The sequence below is a fragment of the Cupressus sempervirens genome, chromosome 7, assembly GCF_028749045.1.
Source record: "Cupressus sempervirens isolate cs-2001-9-10 chromosome 7, ASM2874904v1, whole genome shotgun sequence".
In the NCBI taxonomy this organism is placed as follows: domain Eukaryota; kingdom Viridiplantae; phylum Streptophyta; class Pinopsida; order Cupressales; family Cupressaceae; genus Cupressus; species Cupressus sempervirens.
In genome coordinates this window covers 536,388,089-536,410,619 of record NC_143124.1, presented here as the reverse complement: position 1 = coordinate 536,410,619, position 22,531 = coordinate 536,388,089, and positions in this window count along the sequence as shown.

Genomic DNA, 22,531 nt, shown 5'->3' with positions numbered 1-22,531 from the left:
TGGACTTCTTTCATTATTAAAGGCTCAATTATGGGATTCACAAATCTTTGTCTTTGACGAAAGGGTTTCACATCAGGCTTCAACAAAATATCATGAATGATGATTTCAAGATGGTACATATTGAGTTCCTCATAAGTACATGCTATGATGTCTTTGTATTATGTAATAAATTGAAGCATACTTTCTCATTCTTGAGGGTTACATGCCTTTCAATTCTTACTAACTTAGGATCTTCTGTTGTACCCAAATTATAAGAATCACATTCTTCAATCACCTTTTCTTCAACATTTCTTTTACTACATGTGAATTTGTATTGATCAAAGATACATTCCAATTTTACCATCCCCTTAGAAATAGTATTGGTCTTCAAATTTATAATCTCATCTTCATCCTCTAGCTCATCATCTTTGGGTTTTTCATTGGGAGTATCATCAATCTCTTGTCCTTTGAAAATGCCATTGTACATAATGAACTCAAAAATATGTTGGTCATCTTGGAAGAGTTGGAATTTTGTAATGTTGTCTAGAATAGATAGGGTAGCAATCAATTCAACAAAAAAGCTCTTTAGCTTTGTTCTCTCAATGGGTTACAACACACTTGCTGAAATGGCAAGGGCATATGATACCATGTTCTTCTTCCTTGGAATGGACCTTATGTTCAGGGCCTAAAAATATTGCAACAAGTCCCAAACACTTTTCTAGTACCCAAGTATTCTTCTATCATTGCAAGAGTAGATTGATTTCACCTGTCTAATGACCAACTGAGAGTCTCCTTTAATTATGAGAGCTTTGACATCTTTCTCTAATGTGAAGAGAAGTTTATGAATCAAGGATTCATACACTACAACATTGTTAGTACGTCTAAATTGTAAGCAATATGTTGCATAAAAAGAGCTACCTTTGGGATTAATTAGTTCAATACCTATGTCATCCCATAATTTACATTTAGAGCTATCAAACCTAAGTGTCAAAATTGCTTGTTCTTTGGGCTTTCTGGACTTATGTTTATTTGTACATAGCTTTTCCTTCACTTGAGTTTTAAAAGATTGTTTCTTTGTGATCCATTACAATATTTCATGTGGTGGACTTTGTGAGTTTCCACAATTTATCTTTGATATAGGAGTCATTTATTTCTCTTGTTGACTTTGAATATCCCCAATTAATTTGGTGATTTTATCAAGTTGGGGTTTCAAATGAACAACCATCAAGGTCCAACCTTGTCCTTTTACAAAATTTCTTCTCCTTAGGACTTTGATCATCCTAGGTGGAGGATTAGATAAACCCCCATCATCTAAAGAAGTTTCACTATATGACATATTAGAATCTTCTTTTTCTTCTTCATCAATCCCCACAAATTCAGGTAAGTGCATGGAACTTGAACTTTCCTTTTGTACCTAATTTGGAGTTGATCATTTTTTTATTGCATTATTTGAGTGAGTACCCTAGCAATTGCTTTCTAACAATGTGAGCATTGAAATTTTAAATGACTAACTTTATGCAACCTACAGAATCTTGGAAGAAGCAAAATATTTGGGTCTGCTTCCTCACCTAAGAATTATAAGTTTACAACCATACTTTCTACAAACTAAGTCATGAGTTCTTCTTTTGGGATAAGGGTCGTAGATTCTTCATTTAGTTGGTCGAGTCTCTTGACTAAATTTATGTCAAGAGACATCAATTTTTAGGATTCTAACTTAGCTTGGAAAAATGCTACCTCATTTGGTGCATTATATTTTGTGATCATCGTCTTCATCTTTGGCTTAGTGTCGATCTTGATTTGATTATTCAGCCTTTTCCAAGGCAACCATAGTTGAGTAAAATTAGTTGAGAACCATCTTCTTAAGAACTTTTTCCTTCTCTACCTAGTAATTATCCATATGTTTCTAGGATTTCCTCCACATGTATGTCTATAATGTCTCAAATTCATAGGGTCTACAGTTAACTATATTCTAACATTTTTCAATACTTCAATAACTTTCACTTCTATCTTATTAAGTTGTATCACTATCCAATTTGAGGGTTGAGGAGTGACTCCCAATCTTTGAGCTATCAAAAGTGGCATGACGTTTGAAGAAGCTCTTGAATCTATTAGATAATTGTGTAAGTTTTTTCTAAAAATCTCAAGACTATGCAAAAAAGGAGGTACTTCAGCCTTGTCTTTATACATGGTAGGCATTTCCTCTAAAGTGTTGACTTCTTGCGATGCTATCTTTTTAGGGACTATGTTTGTGTTAGGAATTACCTTTCAATGATCAAGAGTCGGTAGGATTGGGATGATTTTGTAGCATACCAAACATGGACATATTATATTTTTATCTCTTTAGGCCTTCCATTGCACTATGATTTTTAGTTTCCCGTATAATTTTATCCAAAATTGTAGGCACACTTCTTTGATTTTAATTTTGTTTTGCAACATAGGGTGCTCTGGTAAGTATTGGATTGTTATTAGCTCTTGGATCAAGAGGTGTTCGATGTATAGAAGGAGGAATCCCATCAGCCATAGGTTTCCTTTGGTTATGTAAATTATAAGTATTTTGATTGTCATTTGGAAAAGCTAGCATCTCTTCTAGTTGAGGATTTGACTCTTGAATGAACAAAAAAGTGAATTCATCATTAGCTAGTTGTTCCAATTCAAGGTTTTGTGGAGAATAGTAATATTCTAACATCATAGTTTTGTACTGCATAGAAGACTCACTATTATTGCCTTGTGAATTTTGGTTCACTTCTTGATTTCCATTGAAATATGAGTCACCATCATTAGGTAAATTTTGATTACTGTCATACTGGTTGATGTCCACAAACTGAGCATTATTGTTATTATTAGTAGGGATGCTTCCATTATTTGGACAAGTATTCTATTGTCAATTTTTCCTTTGGAAACCATTACTGTAGTCTGTAGGATTGTAATTTTTCCCTACATTTTTATTTCCCATCTTATTATTTTCATTGAAATTATTGTTGTTGTTTTGACCATAGTTATTGTTGTAAGGGGCTACATTTATTCTTTGAAATTTATTGTTCTACCCTTGTGAAAATGTCAAATGGGTTAATTTGTTGGTAATTTGACATTGTCTTCTTCATTTGACTAATTTTAGATGTAACATTATTTTATTCTTCAACACAAATTACTACCTTTTGCTCAAAGAAAGCATGTTTTGGAGGTTCATATCCTAGGTAAGTTATAGTTGGAACTAGTACAATTGGTACCTATTGTAGTAGGAATGGATTCATTGGAATGAATTGATTAGACATCATTGATGGTCCAATAAGATATCTTGGTATCATTGTAGTCACTTAAGCCTGAACCATCAATCCTCCTTCATGCTTGGTAAACATAATCACTTTGTCAAAGACCTATTCTAATGTGTCAATGTTTATAGTAGGTAGCCTTCATAGAAAGATGCCAATGAGATGGTCCATAATGTTAAGATAAATCTATATTTCTCCTTTAACTAGTATAGGATAGGGTGTTTCCAACTCGTAGTAAGCCATGTGAAAGCGATGATTAAAATGTGAAATGGTCTCTATTGGATCCCTTTTGATCGATAAAAATTGATGTTGTATCACAACCAGGTTGAAAAATGTTTTGAATTTCTTGAGGAACAACTTTTCAAAGGTAGCCCAATTCTGGATACATCTTGGTGGAAAATTCACATACCAGTTAAAGTCAACTTCTCCCAATGAGTATAGGAATGAATAGAGGACCACATTCTCATGTTGAACTTTATTTCAATTGTATATTTCTTTAAATACTTTGATATGTTCCTCTATTGTTTTTGTTCTCCATAGATGAACCTTGGGCACAATTTCTTAGGATTCTTGGGAAGGTCATTAAGTGCACCTTGCAAGTCAATTGGTGAATCTACTACATTTGCAAAAAAGGCCATTGATGGAGGATTTGGTGGAATGATGGGTGGAGGTTGGTTTAGCGGTGGAACTAGAGATGATGAAATTTGGAATGGAAGTGGTAGAATTTTTGGGAGTCCTTTTATTGCTGTGAGGCTTACGAAATTGACTAAGTTCTAAGAACTCTGGTTCACTATCTAAAGATCTTAAAGCTCACTAAAATGGAGATGGTGGATTAGGATCTTCTAGTTTGCATCAACTATGGAAAAAGTATACCTCTATAGAAGCACACTCTCTCAAAATATTCCACCTATGTACGTATGCACCAGGGCACTTGTACACCTTCTAATAGTTTTAGGCAAAAAAAAAATTTAAAAATTTAAAAACCATAGAATTTCAAAATAGCAGGTTGTTTTTCTTTTCTAAATGATTTTTGTCCCTCGTCCTAGCACCACTTCTTTAGATTTTTCATTTTGCATGATGCTTAATGGTAGGAATCCTTTTGAATTCCTCTCTTGAAAAGCTAATCTAGGATCAAGTCCAAAGTTTGGGGAGATCTTGTGACCTATTGGAATCTTCTCAATTGAAGATAAATGTGTATGTTCATGAGGTGGCCTTTTTTGGTTTGACCAATTTTGGATAAGATGTTTGATTTGTTGTTTGAAAAGTAACCACAAAAAAGATATATTTTTGGTATTTTATGTTTTATGATGAATCCAATTTATTGATGCAACTATATGAATTCCTACTTTAACCAAGTGTTAGTAGAGAAAATAACAAAGATAAGGTAATCAGAGACTAAAGGAAATTACTTGAAAGGGAAATTTCTAACAAACATAAACCACAATAATAACATGTCTGTGAGTTAAATTGTTGAAAAGATCGAGTAGGAAATCAATGAAAATAGGAGAAGCTCTTCCTCAGTTCCACTAATGCAATTTTCGATGGTAACTCAATAATAACTAAAAGATGTTTTACTTCTCAATGAATCACAAGGCCATGAAAGGTATGCTCATGTGAGACAAAAAACTATGTAGGAACACTAGATGATCTTTTCTCCAACTCGATAAATTAGTGGAATTCGTTAACATGAGGAAAACACTAGAACTAAAAGGTCACACAATCATAACAACACAATAAAATCATTTTCTCCATTATTATTCATGAACATACTGTAGACACCTAAATTTGATTACACCGCTTTGGTAATCCTATTTAGTTATCTCTAAAGACATCATTAATTAAATTCTTATTTAATTAATCCTTTTCCATCCCTAGCTGATTAATTTAATTAATCATCTATAGTCCTAATTGATAAATCAAATAACCTATAATTTATCAATTAAATCCTATTCTTCTATCTAATTCCAAAAATCCCCATTTATTAAATAAATCTATTTGATAAATAAAATACTCAAATCTAAAAACCCCTAACTTATCCCTAATCCTCCATTTAGCCTAATCCACCCCATCCACCCATACTAACCAAGATTAGCCACTAACTCACCCACCCTCATTAATGCCATCCACTTGCACATCTCTAACATCTCTAATCTAATCCTAAACCCAAGCCTAATCCACTCCCTAATGTTGTCACATTCCCTAAACAAGTTTAAGACTTTCTTAAACCAAATCAAAGTCTCCCCTCAAAAATCCCAACCACCAAGTCATGAGTGCTCTTACAAAACATAAAAGACTCTTACAAGCCCACTCATGACTCTTACATCCATCTTCCACACTCTTCCCTCTTCCACACTCATTCCTCTTACATCTCTCTTACATACTCAACCCCACTCATCATGCCTTTAACCAACCCTTTACTCTACCCTCTCACGCTCATCCTCCTTGTGACAAGTGTCACCTTCCCATTGGTGCTAAACAAGCACAATCCATGTGCTCTTCTTTGAGTGCATCCTAGCCCTCCTTAAGTCTTCATCTCTCCTTGCATCTTAGCCCTCCATCCCTCAAGCCCTTAGCCTATAAATTGAATCCCCTCCCAAGCCATTTCATCACAATCTTTGAGCTAAAGTTACCATGCTATTTTGAGAACCAAAGTCATCAATCTTAACCTTATAATGCCAAATTGAGAGCTCACAAGGCTACCAATTTTCCATTACCCATCTCCACCATTGAAGCAATTGGGCAAGCAATTGAGCATACATCCACATCAAAAGACACATCTACAAAATCAAGAAAACATGGAGTGTTTTCTCTTTTGAGGTTTTCACTTCTTGTTTTCTTTTCTTTGTCTAAACATATATGTGAATTTAGTTTTAGTTTGTGAATGTTTACTTTAATATTAATGTTCCTCACACACTAAATCTTGTTCTACACATACATTCATAAAAAATAACATACTCTGAAAAGAATAACCACACTCAAAATGAGAGAAACATTTATTATTGCATCAGAATAATGGCTCGGTGTACATATTACATCCATGTACTTATAATAAATCATCTCCTCCCTTTGTGTTAGGAGAGAGTATTCTTAAAAATGCAACTCATTCTAAAAACTAATAAAACAAATGTAATTATATACAAACAAACTCTCTAAATGGTGCTATGACATAAGGAGAGTAAGAAGAACTAGGGCCAAAGGAACACCAAGCAATCCAAACCACCTTGCAAAGTTAACACAATGGAAGCAAACATACAAAGAGAACAACACCATAGAGAAAGAGAATGAAACACTTTTATTCATTCATCAAGTACTCAGCATACATGCCCAGCTGTAAGGCCTTCTAGGTTACGATTAGATAGAAAATACATTCAAGATCCAAGATCTAGCTTCAAATTCACACTTCTAGACACATATGCATCAAACTATCTAAGTTCTCCAAAATCTACAAAATAAATTTCTAACTCTAAACCTAAACACCCTATTTGTACTTGCCAAAATGACTTGCAAAAGATTCTAAGACATTAAATGGTAGAAAGGCTGACCCTAAAATGGTCTTCACACATCCCAAGAAAATATACTATCATAAAAGTCAAGATTTGTATTAATCCTATAAGTTAGCTTCTAAAATATAGAAAACTTGGGCAAAATACTGACACTCGACATCAACAAGAACACTTGGCACATGAAGGATCACTTAGCACACACTATACAACTCAACACATACTATCAAACTCAAGACACACTATAGATTGGGATGAGATAACATGCTAATCAAAGGTTAATATGAGGTAGGATAACTTCAACTTGATATATACTGCAAAATTACTAGCACTCAGCAATTGCTGCAACTCAGTAGTGGCTACAACTTGGCAACAATTGACAGAATGAACACAAGTGAATAGAATAATACATCAACTGAGGATGCTCCCACATCAAATAACCAAAGTAGAAGGAACTGACTCCCCTAGATGAATCCAACTTAGATTGAGAAATTCATCTAGCATCTTCAATTAGTCTACTCTTCCACTTTACCAAATATTCATAGTAGTATTTTCTGCTTGTGATTTTACCAACTCTCTGATCCAATATCTATTTAAATTCTTCAATCTACTTCTTATTATAATCATTAGGCACAAAAAATTTCTCATCTAACTCATGATACTTATTTAGATCTTACAAGGTCCAAACTTACATTGAATATAGAAGATATATCCATGTCATTAGGTAACTCAACTTCATAAGCATTACCACTGTCAAACTTCCTCAAGATCTTACAAGGTCCAAACATCTTCAGCTTTAGCTTACTATATGTTCCAATAGGAAATTTTCCTTTCTTCAAATAAACCATCACCTCATCACCAACTTCAAAAACATGATGTCTTCTATACTTATCAGCATTCTCCTTGTACTTGTGATTACTCTGTTCCAACTTCAACTTCACTTCCTTATGCAAAGACTTGATAAAATCAAAAAATTCTTCTCCTAAAACACTTATCTTCTCTTCACTAGTGCAACATCCCTTAGATATGATACTCCTCAAGGCTTCATTCCAGTAACAATCTCAAAAGGTGTCTTCCCTATACTCCTATTCACAAAATTATTATATGCAAGTTTAGATTGTGCCAATACCATCTCCCAATTATGTGGTTTGTCTCCAACTAAGCATCACAACGAATTACCCAAGCTTCTATTCACAACCTCTCTCTATCCATCAATCTATGGATAGAATGAAGAATTAAATTTCAAATTAGTACCCATCTTCTTCCATAAAGTTCTCTAAAAATTACCAACAAACTTACTATCTCTATTAGAGATAATGCTTCTCGATAATCCATGCAATCTAACAATCTCTTCGAAGAAAAGTTCAGAAAAATTCTTAGCATCTGATGTCTTCTTACATGGTATAAAATGATCCATTTTAGAAAATTGATCCATAACAAAAAATATATAATCATACCCCTTTGTTGTTTTAGGTAATCCAAGAAAAAAAATTGTACTAATGTCACTTCAAGGTTTCTCAAGAATAGAAACAGGTGCATACAATTCAATATTGTAACTTACTCCTTTTGCAACTTGACAAACTTCACAACTCTTCACAAACTTCCGAATATCCTTATACATCTATGGCCAATGATATTTCTCTTTCAAAAAACTCAATCTCTTATCAATTCTAAAATGTCTAGCCAATCCACCATTATGCTTTTCCTTAATCAAATTAATTCTCATAGAACTTCTTGGTATACACAACTAGATACCTTTGAACAACATACCTTCTTGAATGAAATATTCATCATACTTACTCATGTGATCAATTGGATTTGGTACTCTACACTCTGTCCAAGCTTTAGAAAAATTAGGATCAGTATCATACAACTCTTTCATTTCATCAAAATCAAGAACTTCAATCTTTGTCTCATTCAATAAAGAACATCTTTTACTCAATGCATCAGCAACTTTGTTAGTAACTCCACTCTTATGCGTAATTAGAAATGTAAAAATTTGCAAATATTCTACCCACTTCATATGCCTTTGATTCAATTTATGTTAACTTCCCAAGTACTGTAAACCTTTATGATCAATATACAACAAAAACTCCTTAGGAATCAATTAATGTTTCCACATCTTCAAAGCTTGAACAATAGTATAAAACTCTTGATCATACATAGAATACTTCCTTTTAGTATCATTCAACTTCTCACTAAATAAAGCAATAGCTTTACCTTCTTGACTTAATACAACTCCTATTGCACTACCACTTGCATCACATTCAACTTAAAATACCAAATTGAAATCAAGCAAAGAAAATATAGGTAACTCATCAACTGTTTGTTTCAAAGTCTCAAAATTGTTATCAACTTCATGTGTCCACTTGAATTCATTTTTATCTCCCCTCATTATCTTAGTTATAGCATTACAAATAGAAATTAAATTCTTTACAAACTTTTTGTAAAAATTAGCCAAGCCATGAAATGATCTTAACTCACCCACATTCTCAAGTGTAGGCCATTCCAAAATTTCTTTAACTTTCTTAAGATTCATCTTCAAACCATCATCTAAAATCACAAATTCCAAATACACAATCTCCTCTTGCATAAAAGAACACTTTTTTAGATTAATAATCAACTTCTCCTCTTTCAATCTTTGTAATACTTGTCTAACATGCTCAAGATGTTATTCCTTAGTCTTACTAAATATTAGAATATCATCCAAATAAACAATCACAAACTTACCCAAAAATCTTTTTAGAACTTCATTCATCAACCTCATGAAAGTACTAGGTGCATTAGTCAAACCAAAAGGCATACCTAACCATTCATACAAACCATCTTTTGTCTTGAAATCATTCTTCTATTCATCACCTTCTCTAATTTTGATTTGATGATAGCCATCTTCAAATCAATCTTGGTAAAATACTTTGCTCCACTCAAAAAATTGATTATGTCATCTATCCTTGACATAGGAAACCTATATTTCACTGTGATCTTGTTAACAACTCTAGAATTAGTACACATTCTCCATTCTCCACTATTTTTAGGTACTAATATAGTAGGTATAGCACATGGACTCAAACTTTCTCTTATCAAATCTTTTTGCAACAACTCATGCACTTGTCTATTAAGTTTTTCATTCTCTATAGGTGTCAATATATATGGTGCTTTTTTTGGCAAACTATCTCAAGGAATTAGATCCATACAATGACATATGCTTCTTATTAGTAGTAAACAATTAGGAATATCCTCTACAAAAATATCATTATACTCATTCAAAAATCCTATAATTTCTTCTGGCACTCAATCAATACTACTAGTTTCTATTGTCACTTGATCATTACCAACTTTTGTTGCTGGGTCATTACTACCAAAACTCGGTCCTCTATGAACTATAGCAAAAAAAACTTGTTTCTTCTTCTCTTATTTTTAAAATTTCTTTCAATTAACCATACAAACTTGAATAATAGTACAATTAACCTCATCTAGACTTTCAATCAAAGGAAGCAATGTTTTCTTATTTCCATTCACCCAAAGAATATATTGATTCAATCTTCCATCATGTACAACATATCTATCATATTGCCAAGGTTTACCCAACAAAATATGACAACATTCCATAGGCATAATATCACACAAAATTTCAACAAAGTAATATCCAATCTTGAACTTCATAATGCATTGCTCACTTACCAATATCTTATGCTCATCTTTGATCCATGAAATGTGATAGGGTTTAGGATGCTTTAGCCTCTAAAAATATAATTTTATAACCAACTCTTTTGATTCCAAATTTGTAGAACTTCCATTGCCAATGGTCACCTTGCAACATTTTCCAGCCATCTTACATTTGATCAAGTGAAAAGACTTCTTCTCAAAATGGGTACCTCATCACTTCCCTTATTACATAAGGTTCTTTTCACCATTAGATTTTCTTTAGCCTTAGGTCCACTTAGTGAACTCTCAATATTTCCTAAAACCACAACATTTATGTTACCTTGCCCACTTTCAGAGGATCTACATTCAAAGATCTATGCCCTTCTTTACCACATCTGAAATAATTACCATGAAAACCACCTCTAAACTAAAAACTACCTATTCCTTAGTAAGAACTAGTACCTCCTTGGTATGAAATACCACCTTTCCACTTGGTCTTGTATTTGTCATCATTTTTCCATTCATATTTTTCCTTATCTTTCACAAAATTATCAGATCTGCCACCTTCTCCATACGATCTACATCTACCTCTCTAGAATCTACCATCTCTACCTCTTTGTCAAGATCTCCTCATCTTTTAAGGAATATTTATAGGCTTCTTCCAAGCTTTCCAATTTCACATAACTTATCCAATCTTGAATTCTAGATCTCAATCCATTTAGATATCTTGCAATTTTCTCAACATCATCTTCCACATGTCCAAATTTAATGTCCAATCTATAGAATTCCCCAGTATACTCTTTCACAGTCATGCCTCTTTGTCTCAAATTTTATATCTTTCTCAACAAGATAACTTGTTAATCAGTATGAAGGAATTTTTTCTTTACCTTGTTCACCATCTTTGGTTATTTATCTATCGGATTGCAAATGCTTCCACCATAGTGAAGCATGACCTTTCAACCTAGCAACTAAAAGTTTCACTTTCCTATTATCAATAGTATTTTCATACTCAAATAACTTATCCATATTAGAGATCCAATCTAACACAGCATTGGTGTCCAATTTTCCATCATAAGGAACAACTTCTATAGCAGGCTTTGAATGTGCCCTACTCAACTCTCAACGATCTTTCCTCATATTGATTTTCCATAGGTTCTGGATTAGGGTTTGGGGCTACTACTTCATCATCACTCACATCCTCAAGATTTTCTCCTCTCCTCTACATTATCTCCATAGCCTCTAATCTGGTTGCAATTTGTCTCAATGTATCTAATATTGCATTATCACTATTCCCTCTACCTTGAACTATCTTTACAAATTAGATTCCTGCAAGATCATAACCCTCTACAAGTTATAGGTCAAATCCTTAAATCTACAACCTTACAACCAAATCCACCTAGGTTTCTACATGATTCAATATCCACAAGGACAAACCTCAAGCTCTAATACCACCTAATGCAATGTGGGTAAGAAGAACTAGGGCCAAAGGCATAACTAGAAATCCAAACCACCTTGTAGAGTTAATACAACAAAAGAAAACACACAAAGAGAAAATAACCATAGATAGATAGAGAGAGAGAGAGAGAGAGAGAGAGAGAGAGAGAGAGAGAGAGAGAGAGAGAGAGAGAGAGAGAGAATGAAATACTTTTATTGATTTATCAAGTAATCAACATACATGCCTAGATGTAAGGCCTTTTGGGTTATGACTAAATACAAAATAAATTCAAGATCCAAGATCTAGCTTCTAATTTGTACTTCTAGACACATATGCATCAAAGATTCTAAGTTCTCCAAAATTAGCTCTAACATTAAGCCTAAATACCTTATTATACTTTCCAGAATAGTTTACAAAAGATTCTAGAAAATTTCATAACAAAAAGGCCAACCCTAAGACTATTTGCACACATCCCAAGATAAGATCCTATCATAAAAGTCATGATCAAAATTAATCCTACAAATCAGCTCCCAAAATATAGAAAACTCAGCCAAAATACTGACACTCAACATCAATAGGAACACTTGGCACATGAAGGATCATTTGACACATGAAGAATCACTCAACACACACTATAGAACTCTTCATACACTATTGAACTCGTCACACACTATAGAGTGAGATGGGATAACATGCTAACTAAAGGCTAACATGATTTGGGATAACTTCAACTCAGCAAATATTGCAAATTACTAGTTTTTGGTAATTTTTGTAACTCGACAGTGGCTGCTACTTGACAATAGCTGGTAGAATGAACACAAATGAGCAAGATAACATGTTAACCCAAGATACTCCTACATCATGCTAAGTAGGTCTCCACCTTTATTTATATCAATTAATGGGTTCATGAGCCTTTACATGACACAAAATAATAAAATAATGAGAAGATAAGAAGAATGTAACTGTAAGATGATCTAGGAGTCTCTAGAAGATCTAAAAATGGAAGCTTGGCCTTAATTGGAAATTTTTGGGAGTCAAATTGTCATCAAAATGCATGTTCAATGCATGAAATACTATAAATTAAGAACTGAAAGTTAACTATTGGTAGGCTACTTCTTCTTCAAAATTGTCAGTACCTCTATGGAAAGTGCACCTACGCACCTTGATGGTAGGTTCCAAAAAAATCCAAAATTTTCTTAAGTGTCAAAGTTGCATTTCTAGAATCTAATTTTTCTTCCCCTTTTGAACAAAATGATGCATAGATGTTTTCTCTTGAATTTCTCTATTATCTCTATTACTTGGGTGACTTTTGGAAAATCCAAAGCTTTGTATTTGTCCTTTACTACCTATTTTTAGTTAGTTACTTTGATTTGAGTATCAACAAAATATTCAAGCTTTGTATCTAACTCCAACTATCCATATTTTCCATCTTCTATTTTCCTTGTCCACATTTGGTTCATTTTATTTTTCAATTGATCAATGTCCACTTTACCTTTGTCTCATTTTTTGAATGTACCTCCATCATGAAATTCTTGCTTTGATGTCCAAACTTGTGACATTTGGAACATGTATTGTTAGACATGTAGTTTTTCTTCTTTTGATTTATTCAAATTCTCTATGCCCATATTTTTGACATTCGTAGTAGTATCCTTCAAATCTAGGTGTATTCCTCAATCTTGACCTACACTCATGAATTTGATGTCCTTGTTTCTTGTAGTAAAAGTAGTAACCCATAAACTTAGGTTTAGAATTTTTCATACCATGTTTGTTTCGATAGATATTTATAGTATGGCCAATTTTTCCATAGTGATAGAATGTCAGTTTGTCTTTTGACTTTTTATTTCTCATTTCTCCATTCTTGAATGATTTTCTTTTCTCAATGCATGGCTATCCTGACCCATTAGAACAACTTCATGACTTCATAAGTTCCTCAAATCATTTCATTACTTCCTTTGGTTTTTTGAATTTCTCCACAGATTTGTTCTCATTCTTCAATTCATTCTTTACTAACTCATTATGTGAACTGAGATTTGCAATTTTGACATCCTTGTGATTCAGTTTCTGATTTGCAATCATTAGCTAATTCATTAGTTCTATTTGTGTATTTTTGATCTTCTACACATGTAATATCCTTTCTTCAAGTCTGGTAGCCATTATCCTTTTGTCTTCTTCTTCCATAGTCATATCTTCTTCAACTTTATATATATGTTCATTCACTTCAAATAGTCTCATTGATTGGATTCCATGCTCTCTTTTTAGTGCCCCTATCTCTTCATTGAGAAATTTGTTATTTTCAAGTAGTTCAGTAGATGCTTTGTCAATAGGATTGATTGGTTGAAATAGTCATTCAATTTCAACTTCTTCATAAGAGCATCACTTTATCTAAATGGAAATTTTATTTCTCCTTTTTAGGGAATCTGTTAGATCTTGTATTTACTTCTCAAGTTTCTATAGTGTGAGTTGAATGTTAATCACTTGATTGTTAATAGACTAGTCTAGTTTGAAAGCCCCTATCTCACAAGATCTAATCTCCAAGAATTTAAGATTCTTTTAGAGAACTAGAGCTTTGATACCAATTATTTATTTATAGAGGAGTAAACTAGATACTAAGAGGGGGGTGAATCAGAATCTAGAACAATTCATACTTTTCACAGATTCATCCAACATCTATCAAAAACTTGTGCATGCAACATTATAAATGTAAACTTGTTCTAATATGTAAATCAGTTCAATCACATGCATGAAAGTAATAACACATAAAACAATATTTTTTACCTAGAAACTGTCCAAGGTGAAGGTAAAACTAGGGTGGGGATGAGACCCAAAAATCTTTAGTACTACAGTAATAAAGATAACTAGTTAAGGTTACAATGTTTGACCATAAAATATTATCTTCCTTGTGAGGAGTTTGACCTATTAAAGACTTAAGAAATGGTTAGGTTTAATCTTATTAGAGGATTTGACACATACAACTAAGTAAGGACTCTATTAAGATATTCACAAAGATCTATTAAGATCACTCTATTAAGATTTACCTTGATTCAAGTCTATTATTACCTAACTCTTAGTTTTCTCTACAAGTTGATTTTGAGTCTTCTCCTTACTAACTAATCCTCTCCTATGATATGATAATGCTTGTCATTTCCTTTCACATTCACTTATAAATAGGTCACTTCCTATGTTATATGATAACATAACCCTTGAATGACTTTTGATCTTCTCAGTCCATCATAGTATAATGCTTTATTTTCACACATATTCTCTTCTCCTCCTTCTCCTTCTTCACGTCTCTCTGATCTAGGTTAATATCATCACTATTTAAAGATCCATGAAGACTCTTCTAAATGGTTCTATTTTTTTCCTCTTCATCATGATCGTTGAACATACACATAAGGATATGTGATTCATGTCATGTAAATGTTCTGTAACAAACTCTTCAAAACTTAAATAAACTTTCCAAGTTGGCTTGATAATTGTTTTGCCTAAACTCTCTTCCATTCCCAAATTTCATGTAAACTCTAAATTCTTGAGCCTTTACTATTTCTAATGATCACAATTGTTGTTGCTCAACCTTTGTTAAGCTTTTGATGCTTGACATATATTATGCCTGACAAATACTATATCACTTAATGGTTATGCACTTGTAATTTACTTAGTCATTGATAACTTTATAAACTTTCTCAATCTATGATGATCTCAGTATATATAGAAAATTAATCTATGACCGTAGACTTACTTGGCTTCTACAAAAATTTCTTAGTACATACCATCTTATGTACATATGTTAGCCTATGTAGAGTAGCTTGGTCATAGTGATGACCATCTAATTCTTCCTTATAAATGACTAAGTGGTTGATACTAATAGATAACAATGGTTATAGATACCAACACTTTTCTCCTCCTAAATTTTTCTTCTCTTTGCAATGCGCTAGAGGGTGGTGTAGAATATGGTGGAAAAACATGTCATATTTGAGACCTTTTGAGTGTTATCAATTGGAGATTGAATTATTTTTTCTATTCCCTTCCATGCCTTAACTCTATTGTCTGGAAATTTTTTAGATGGAATTATAAAATAGACATGTGGGTAATTGAAGGAGTAATGATATTTTAATGAGCTCTTGTGTTCTTTCACAATTTTGGTTGTTAAACTTACATTACTTGGGTACATTACAATACTAAACTAAGCTAGTAGAAAATAAATGTGAATTTAGATATATTTGTTAATATTTGATATCCTAGTTTGGATGTTAAAATCCTAAAGCATACTATGCATTTTTATTTTCTTTCTTGAGTGTGATTATCAATAGCAAGGTGGCTATGGCCCCTTAAGTTGAAAATATAGGTAACTAGTAAATCACCATATCATTGTCATTTATTTCTTACATTTTCTTTCAAGTTCTTTATTTTCTTTCACAAGCACTTGGACTTCCTGTAATGTTGTGATAGAAGAGGGAAGATGTATCAGTGGCTTCTCTTAATGTAACAATGTATTTTGTATGCAATCCTTGGGGAATTTAGAGAAGGGTGCCTTGGGCTTTGCCAACTCACCACCTTGGGAGCCTCTTTTTGGTAACATGAGAACTCTCATTTCCCTTTGTTTTCCCTTCTTTCCTCTTTCTTGCATATTTTTTATGTTTTATTCTTATTGCTTCTACACCCTTTCTTTTAATGCTATTACTATTTCTATTAATATCTCCCACTTCCTTGCTATTTGTTCATGTCTACTTTCCTTTTTATCTTCAATTAATTATCTGTCACTAAGTGGCAACATGTAGAGAAACAAAATGGCTAATGTATCCTACGTCTTTTGCTGATTTTTACTACACTATATGCTCTTGGGTGCATAACTACTACATCCTTTTAACTAAAGAATTAAGGAATAATGCATACATATCATTGTACTCTCCTAGGAGGGTAAATATAAGTTTCTATTGAAATTTTTATTTGTCATTATTGTTATTGTTTATTTTTTCTTGTTAATATATATAGATAGATATATATAAAAATTTTAAACTTTTACAAGTTATAACATTATCTTCAATATATGAAGATATATAATTATTTTCATGGGACAAAACTCTTACCAATGCCTCTATGGCTAACTAGTTATTAATGACAATTCAACATTTTAAATATTTGTTTGAATATTATTTTCAAAAAAACTTAATAAGAGGGGCTAACATTAAACAACAATTAACCTATCTTGTAGAATGTAATTGTATTGTTTTTTTCCCCCTAAATTTCATAGAACTGGCCAATTTTTAGTTGTTAATTATTAAAATTATGTATGTGAGTTTCTTTGGTGTATGAACATTCACATTTCCAAATACAAGAGAACACATGATAATTAGCTAGAAAATAGATTTAGTATGTGTATTAGATTGCAAATAAATAAATGTAAGTGGTTATATTGAAATGGATAGATGGCAATAGGTTTTATGTTTTTTCCATACAAGGGCAAGTGGTAAAGAAGCTCCACACCACCGCTCTCTTAAGTGACAAGAATGATTTCATATATAAATATTGGTAAGTTTTTTTTGCAATATTAAAAAGAGTTATAATGGAGGATGGTATTACATTAGTTATGTGGCTATTACTTTATACTACTAATAATAAATTAGGCAATTTTGATGTTAGTATCATACTGTTCTTGCAAGGTTGTAAACAAGTACCTTTATCATTAAATTTTAATATTGTTTCTCTTATGCAATGTAATGTAGGTTTGACGTGGCTCAATGATTGCAGATGCAATTATAGAATATAGTGGGAGTATTCAAGATTTTCTTCCAGCAAATTTTGCTGTAATGTCTATTGCAAATGATTATGTAAATGATCTTATATATTTGAAAACTTTTCTTTCCCCTCTTATGGTCTTCCTTGCTAGCAGTACTAGCTAGCCATCTTTTTGTTATCAAGTTTTATAAGTATTGTCATGAGTATTAGTGAGTTTCTATTTTCAATTGAGAATAAGATAAATAGTATTTTCAATTTTGTAAGTAGTTTTTCATAAGAAAAATAAGTTATTAAGTGGAAGTGTTGGTGTCAAATGGAATGTTGACTCATAACATATCATCCTTGTCAAAAAATTTCTTTTTATTCATTATTATTTTCTTGATTTGATGTGCTACAAGTATATATTGTATGTAGTTTGAGAAATATAAAAGCAAACATATGGATAAGGTTCAATTTTTTTTTTTGTCAATGGTAATAATTTCTCTTAGGTTATCAATAAATTATTCTTTAATTAAAGTAAAGAGGTCTTGAGTTGTTCCTTTCACCATCTAATGAGCTACACAGATCATAATAGATGACATTAAATTTTCTTACTTGTATAGAAAACCTTGTAACTAAAAATTTTTGTTACATATTTGACTAAAAGGTCCTAGACAATATTACTTTTTAATAACCTCCCACCATGCATAGAACTAGTTAGAATTTTTTCTTCATCAATATTAATAACCTTGGTCTTCATATATTCATTGTCATCACATATATCAATAACCTTTCCCATTACTTCCTTTGCGATTAAGTATTGATTATCTTCAAACCGATAGAAGTTATCATGAAATGACAAATAGAAATCCTCACAATAGAAATTGGATAATGCATTGAAAATATAAATCTTCTTTCACACAAAAGCTATAAATTTAGATTTTATGTTTTTGTTACCAAGAGACAACTCCTTTACCTATGTCAACAATCTTGTTGTGATTAAATTACTCTAATTTTTATATCAAGTGAATATGAATATATTCTATAGGAATGACATCATGTGATATCTTGTGATAAACATCTCAAAATGTGATCCTCTATTGAGATACTAAGACACAATTTGAGCTAGGATGCCACTCTTGCAATTCATCAATCAACATAGGGATAAATTTTTCAACCATTTCTATGAATGGATTTAGATATAAACTGAGATGTTATTTCAAATTCACTAAGAAAAGTTTCTTCAAACCCTAAAAATAATCCTAGCTCATCTTTGTCACTCTTCATCTCTCCAACTTGATTTTCACTGTGTGAAATGACTAGTAATGTATAATATTGATTGTATAATTCCAAGGTAATGATTAACTTAAATCATTCAATGCACCATGAGTTTGTTGGAATGTAGTATAGACTGGGTGATTGAGGTTTGGGGGGGTGTGTGGGTGGGGTGGGGGTGAATCAAAAACCAATAAAAATTATACTTTAATTCACCAATTAAACATCCAAAATGTAATATGATCTAATTACATGCATGAAAGACTCAAAGAAATAAAGATTTCATAACACTTGACACAATATTTGGTAACCTAGAAACCTTCCAAACATAAAGAAAAACTAGGGTGGGGTTGATACCCACAAGCTTTATTACTACAATTTAAGGTTAGCCTGTTAAAGCTTATAATTGATCACTTCTGATGATTTGCCTTATTAGGAGCAATAAGGACTATTAGGTCCACCTTGTGAAAGGATTTACAATATACAATGAAGTATGCACTCTATTAGGATATTTGGAATGAGACTATTAAGTCTACCTTGTTAAAGGATTTGACTAATGTACCTATTAGGATGAATCAATGGCTAATCTTTGATCTGCAACTCTATTTGCTAAATGAGATTCCTTTGAATAAAAATGATCGCCTTTCTATCATAGATAAGTCTCTTCTTTTCCTTATACTTCTTGTAGCCTTATTTAATTCACATTCATCTACTTCTTCTACTTGTTAACATCCTTGTTTGGATATGATACAATGCATTACATCTGTACCAATTCACTAAATTTCTTTTTGGAGTCAATTACAATACCTAATTCTAATAATAATCACAATTTCATATCACTTATTGTAACTTGAGTTCTAAAGACAACTCAATTAATGTTCTAAAACTTGGCAACACAGTCAACACTTGGCAATCTTTGGTACTCAATTGATATATAAGCTTGGTCCATACTGATCACTTGGAGTAGCAAGAACTTAGTTAGCACTAGATGACTTAGTGAATATTGAAGAACTTGGTAGATATTAAATTACTTAGTTGACAATATAGAGATTGGTTAACACTATACTCTATTGCATATGCTTGGTAGATATTAAGAAGGTCAACATGAACTACAATTTGTCCGATTAGCTCAATAGCAATTGAAACACTTGGTTAACACTTCAAGTAGTATGATAAGCTTAGTAGCAATTGTATAGCTCAATAATAATGTAACCAAGTAACTAAGTTTTGAGTCACTAATAGACAAATGATTTGACCATAAGGTCAACAATCTCCCCCTTTTGCATTAGTGACAAAAAAACTTATCATACCAAAATTTGAGTACTCAAAATACATGTCAAAACTCCCCCTATAAACATGTATGGGTTTGTAACTTGGTTTTGACTATTGTCTACTGTTTCTACTTCGTAAACTCTTACTTTTTGATTTTTCAAATTTTCTTTTCTAAATAAACTTTCTAATTTGTATATGAATCTTTCATACTATACATGTATTTGTATATGCAATTCTACCTTACATATGATATACACTTACATTCTCCCTTTTTTGACACAAATGCAAAAAAAAGAAGCATAACTACAAGGTAACACCAAAATGTGACAAGAAATCAATGTGTACCTTTAAAATGATGGTCATTTTCTTGTCCCAATTCTCTTGCAATACTTTTGATGCATGTAAGGCTATCTACACTTATGCTAAAAGTTCCATCATATGGTCAATTATGGAGAAATTATTATCATGGATCAATGTCTTTGCATGTGCAATATGTTTTTGCATTGCATCCATGTTGGGAAGGATCATGCCTTGAATTTCTATAAGTGTATCCCTTATCCTAGCTTCTTCCCTTAATAATTTAGCTTGAAGATCTATCAAATACCTGATCTTTACAAAATGTGTAGAACTCTAGCTAGGATTAGGTGATAATTGATGCACACTTGCCTTAAAAACAACATCTATCTTTGATAATTTATCCTTTATCTCCTTAGTGAAAATTTATGTGTCACTTAACTTTACAAAAAAAGTAACAACATTATTTATATAAATTTTAAAATTTGGAAGAAAAGTAGACAATTCTACTTGATCAATGGCTATCTTCTAAGCCACTTTCCCCAAAAATTTATTCTCAAATTTTATTTCTACCCTCTGCAAAATTTTATCTTGACCATTCAGTTCCTCATTGTACTTGTGAACTAATTAAACAAGTTGATCCAAAATTGGTTGTTTCTAATCAACCTCAATGCTTAGTGCATCAATGAATATGCCTTTGATATCTTTCTTTATTTTTCCTTTCCTCTCTTAGTTTTTTTTTTTTGCCCTCTTTTTCCATAGCTCACCAAGGGTATCCATCTGATCAAGAGTGAAATTGGTAAGATCACAATTTGGTATTACAATGTCCTCCTCTAGAGCAATTTCTTTAGTAGAGGCTTCTACCTCTTTACCCTTTTCTTTTTTAATAACTGAAGAAATAATTTCCTTATCTTTGATCAAAACTTCAATGCTCGGTTGAGGCTTGACCTCAACTGCCATTGCACATTCCATAGTAGAAATGATAGAATAAGTAACAATAGTAGAAATAGTATCAACAATAGATATGAGAGGAAAGCTTACTGATATTGGTTGTGACACTAATGCTGAGATGATTTCAGCCTGTTGCTCAATAGATAAAGTGATGGAAACTTCACTCATCATTGGACTCAGTTATATGGCTCCAATAGTTGGTTGGGTGATTGTTGAAGTAGTGTTTACCTCAACTAACTCAGTAGTAGCCTTCTCTGAGCTAGGTGGCACTAAGTCTTTTCTCAAAGAGAGAGGGAGCGAGGACATTACCTCTACTACTATCTTTTCTGGGTTTGGACCTTCAATAATTTGAATTTTAGGAAGTTCACCTCCTACTTCTTCTTGATCTTCTTCATCCTCTACATTATCTCTTTCTACATTGTCAATATCATCAATTTCATCATCATTTATTTCTTCATCATCTCTTTCAACACTTTCTTCATCATCAATTTACACAACTTCTTCACTAGGTTTGTGCAACCCATAGATATTCTTCCATGCGATAGTGTTTGACTTCACAACTACTTCAATGTCTTATGATAGGATTGGAAATGTATCAAATCTAGGGATCAACTTTGTTTCTTTCTCCTTCAATTATTTCTTCACTTCCTTATCAAAAATATTTGGCATAAGTTGTATGAGGGTGTGCTCTTTGATGTCTTTGGAAACATTTAATGCATTCTCCCAATGATGTGAATTGAACTTGCTTCATTAGGAGAGTATTTCCACTTTGCTATTTTTGCCACTAGGAGATCTTCTATATGTTTCTTCTCCTCTACACTCCTAGTGTTATACTTAAGTTTTTTGAAATATCTCATACCTCCTCCTTCTTCTAGTCTTTTCAATATTTCTTCAAAGGTAGGGGTAGTATTCTAAACTATGATTTTTTCTATTTCTTCATCATCATCATCACCTAACTTCAATTTCTTCTTTGATTTTTTTGTTCTTCTGGTGAACACAACATGGGGTGTTATAAATAGGAATTAATGAGAGAGGAGGTGACTCAGTAATTTACAAACTTTAGTCACCAACTGAATATTATTTATTACTTTGAACTATACATAAGAAAGTAATAAAGTAATGTTGAACAGTAATAGTAACCATGCACAAGGATAACTCATAACACCATATTTTGTTAACTAGGAAAACCTTGGCTAAGA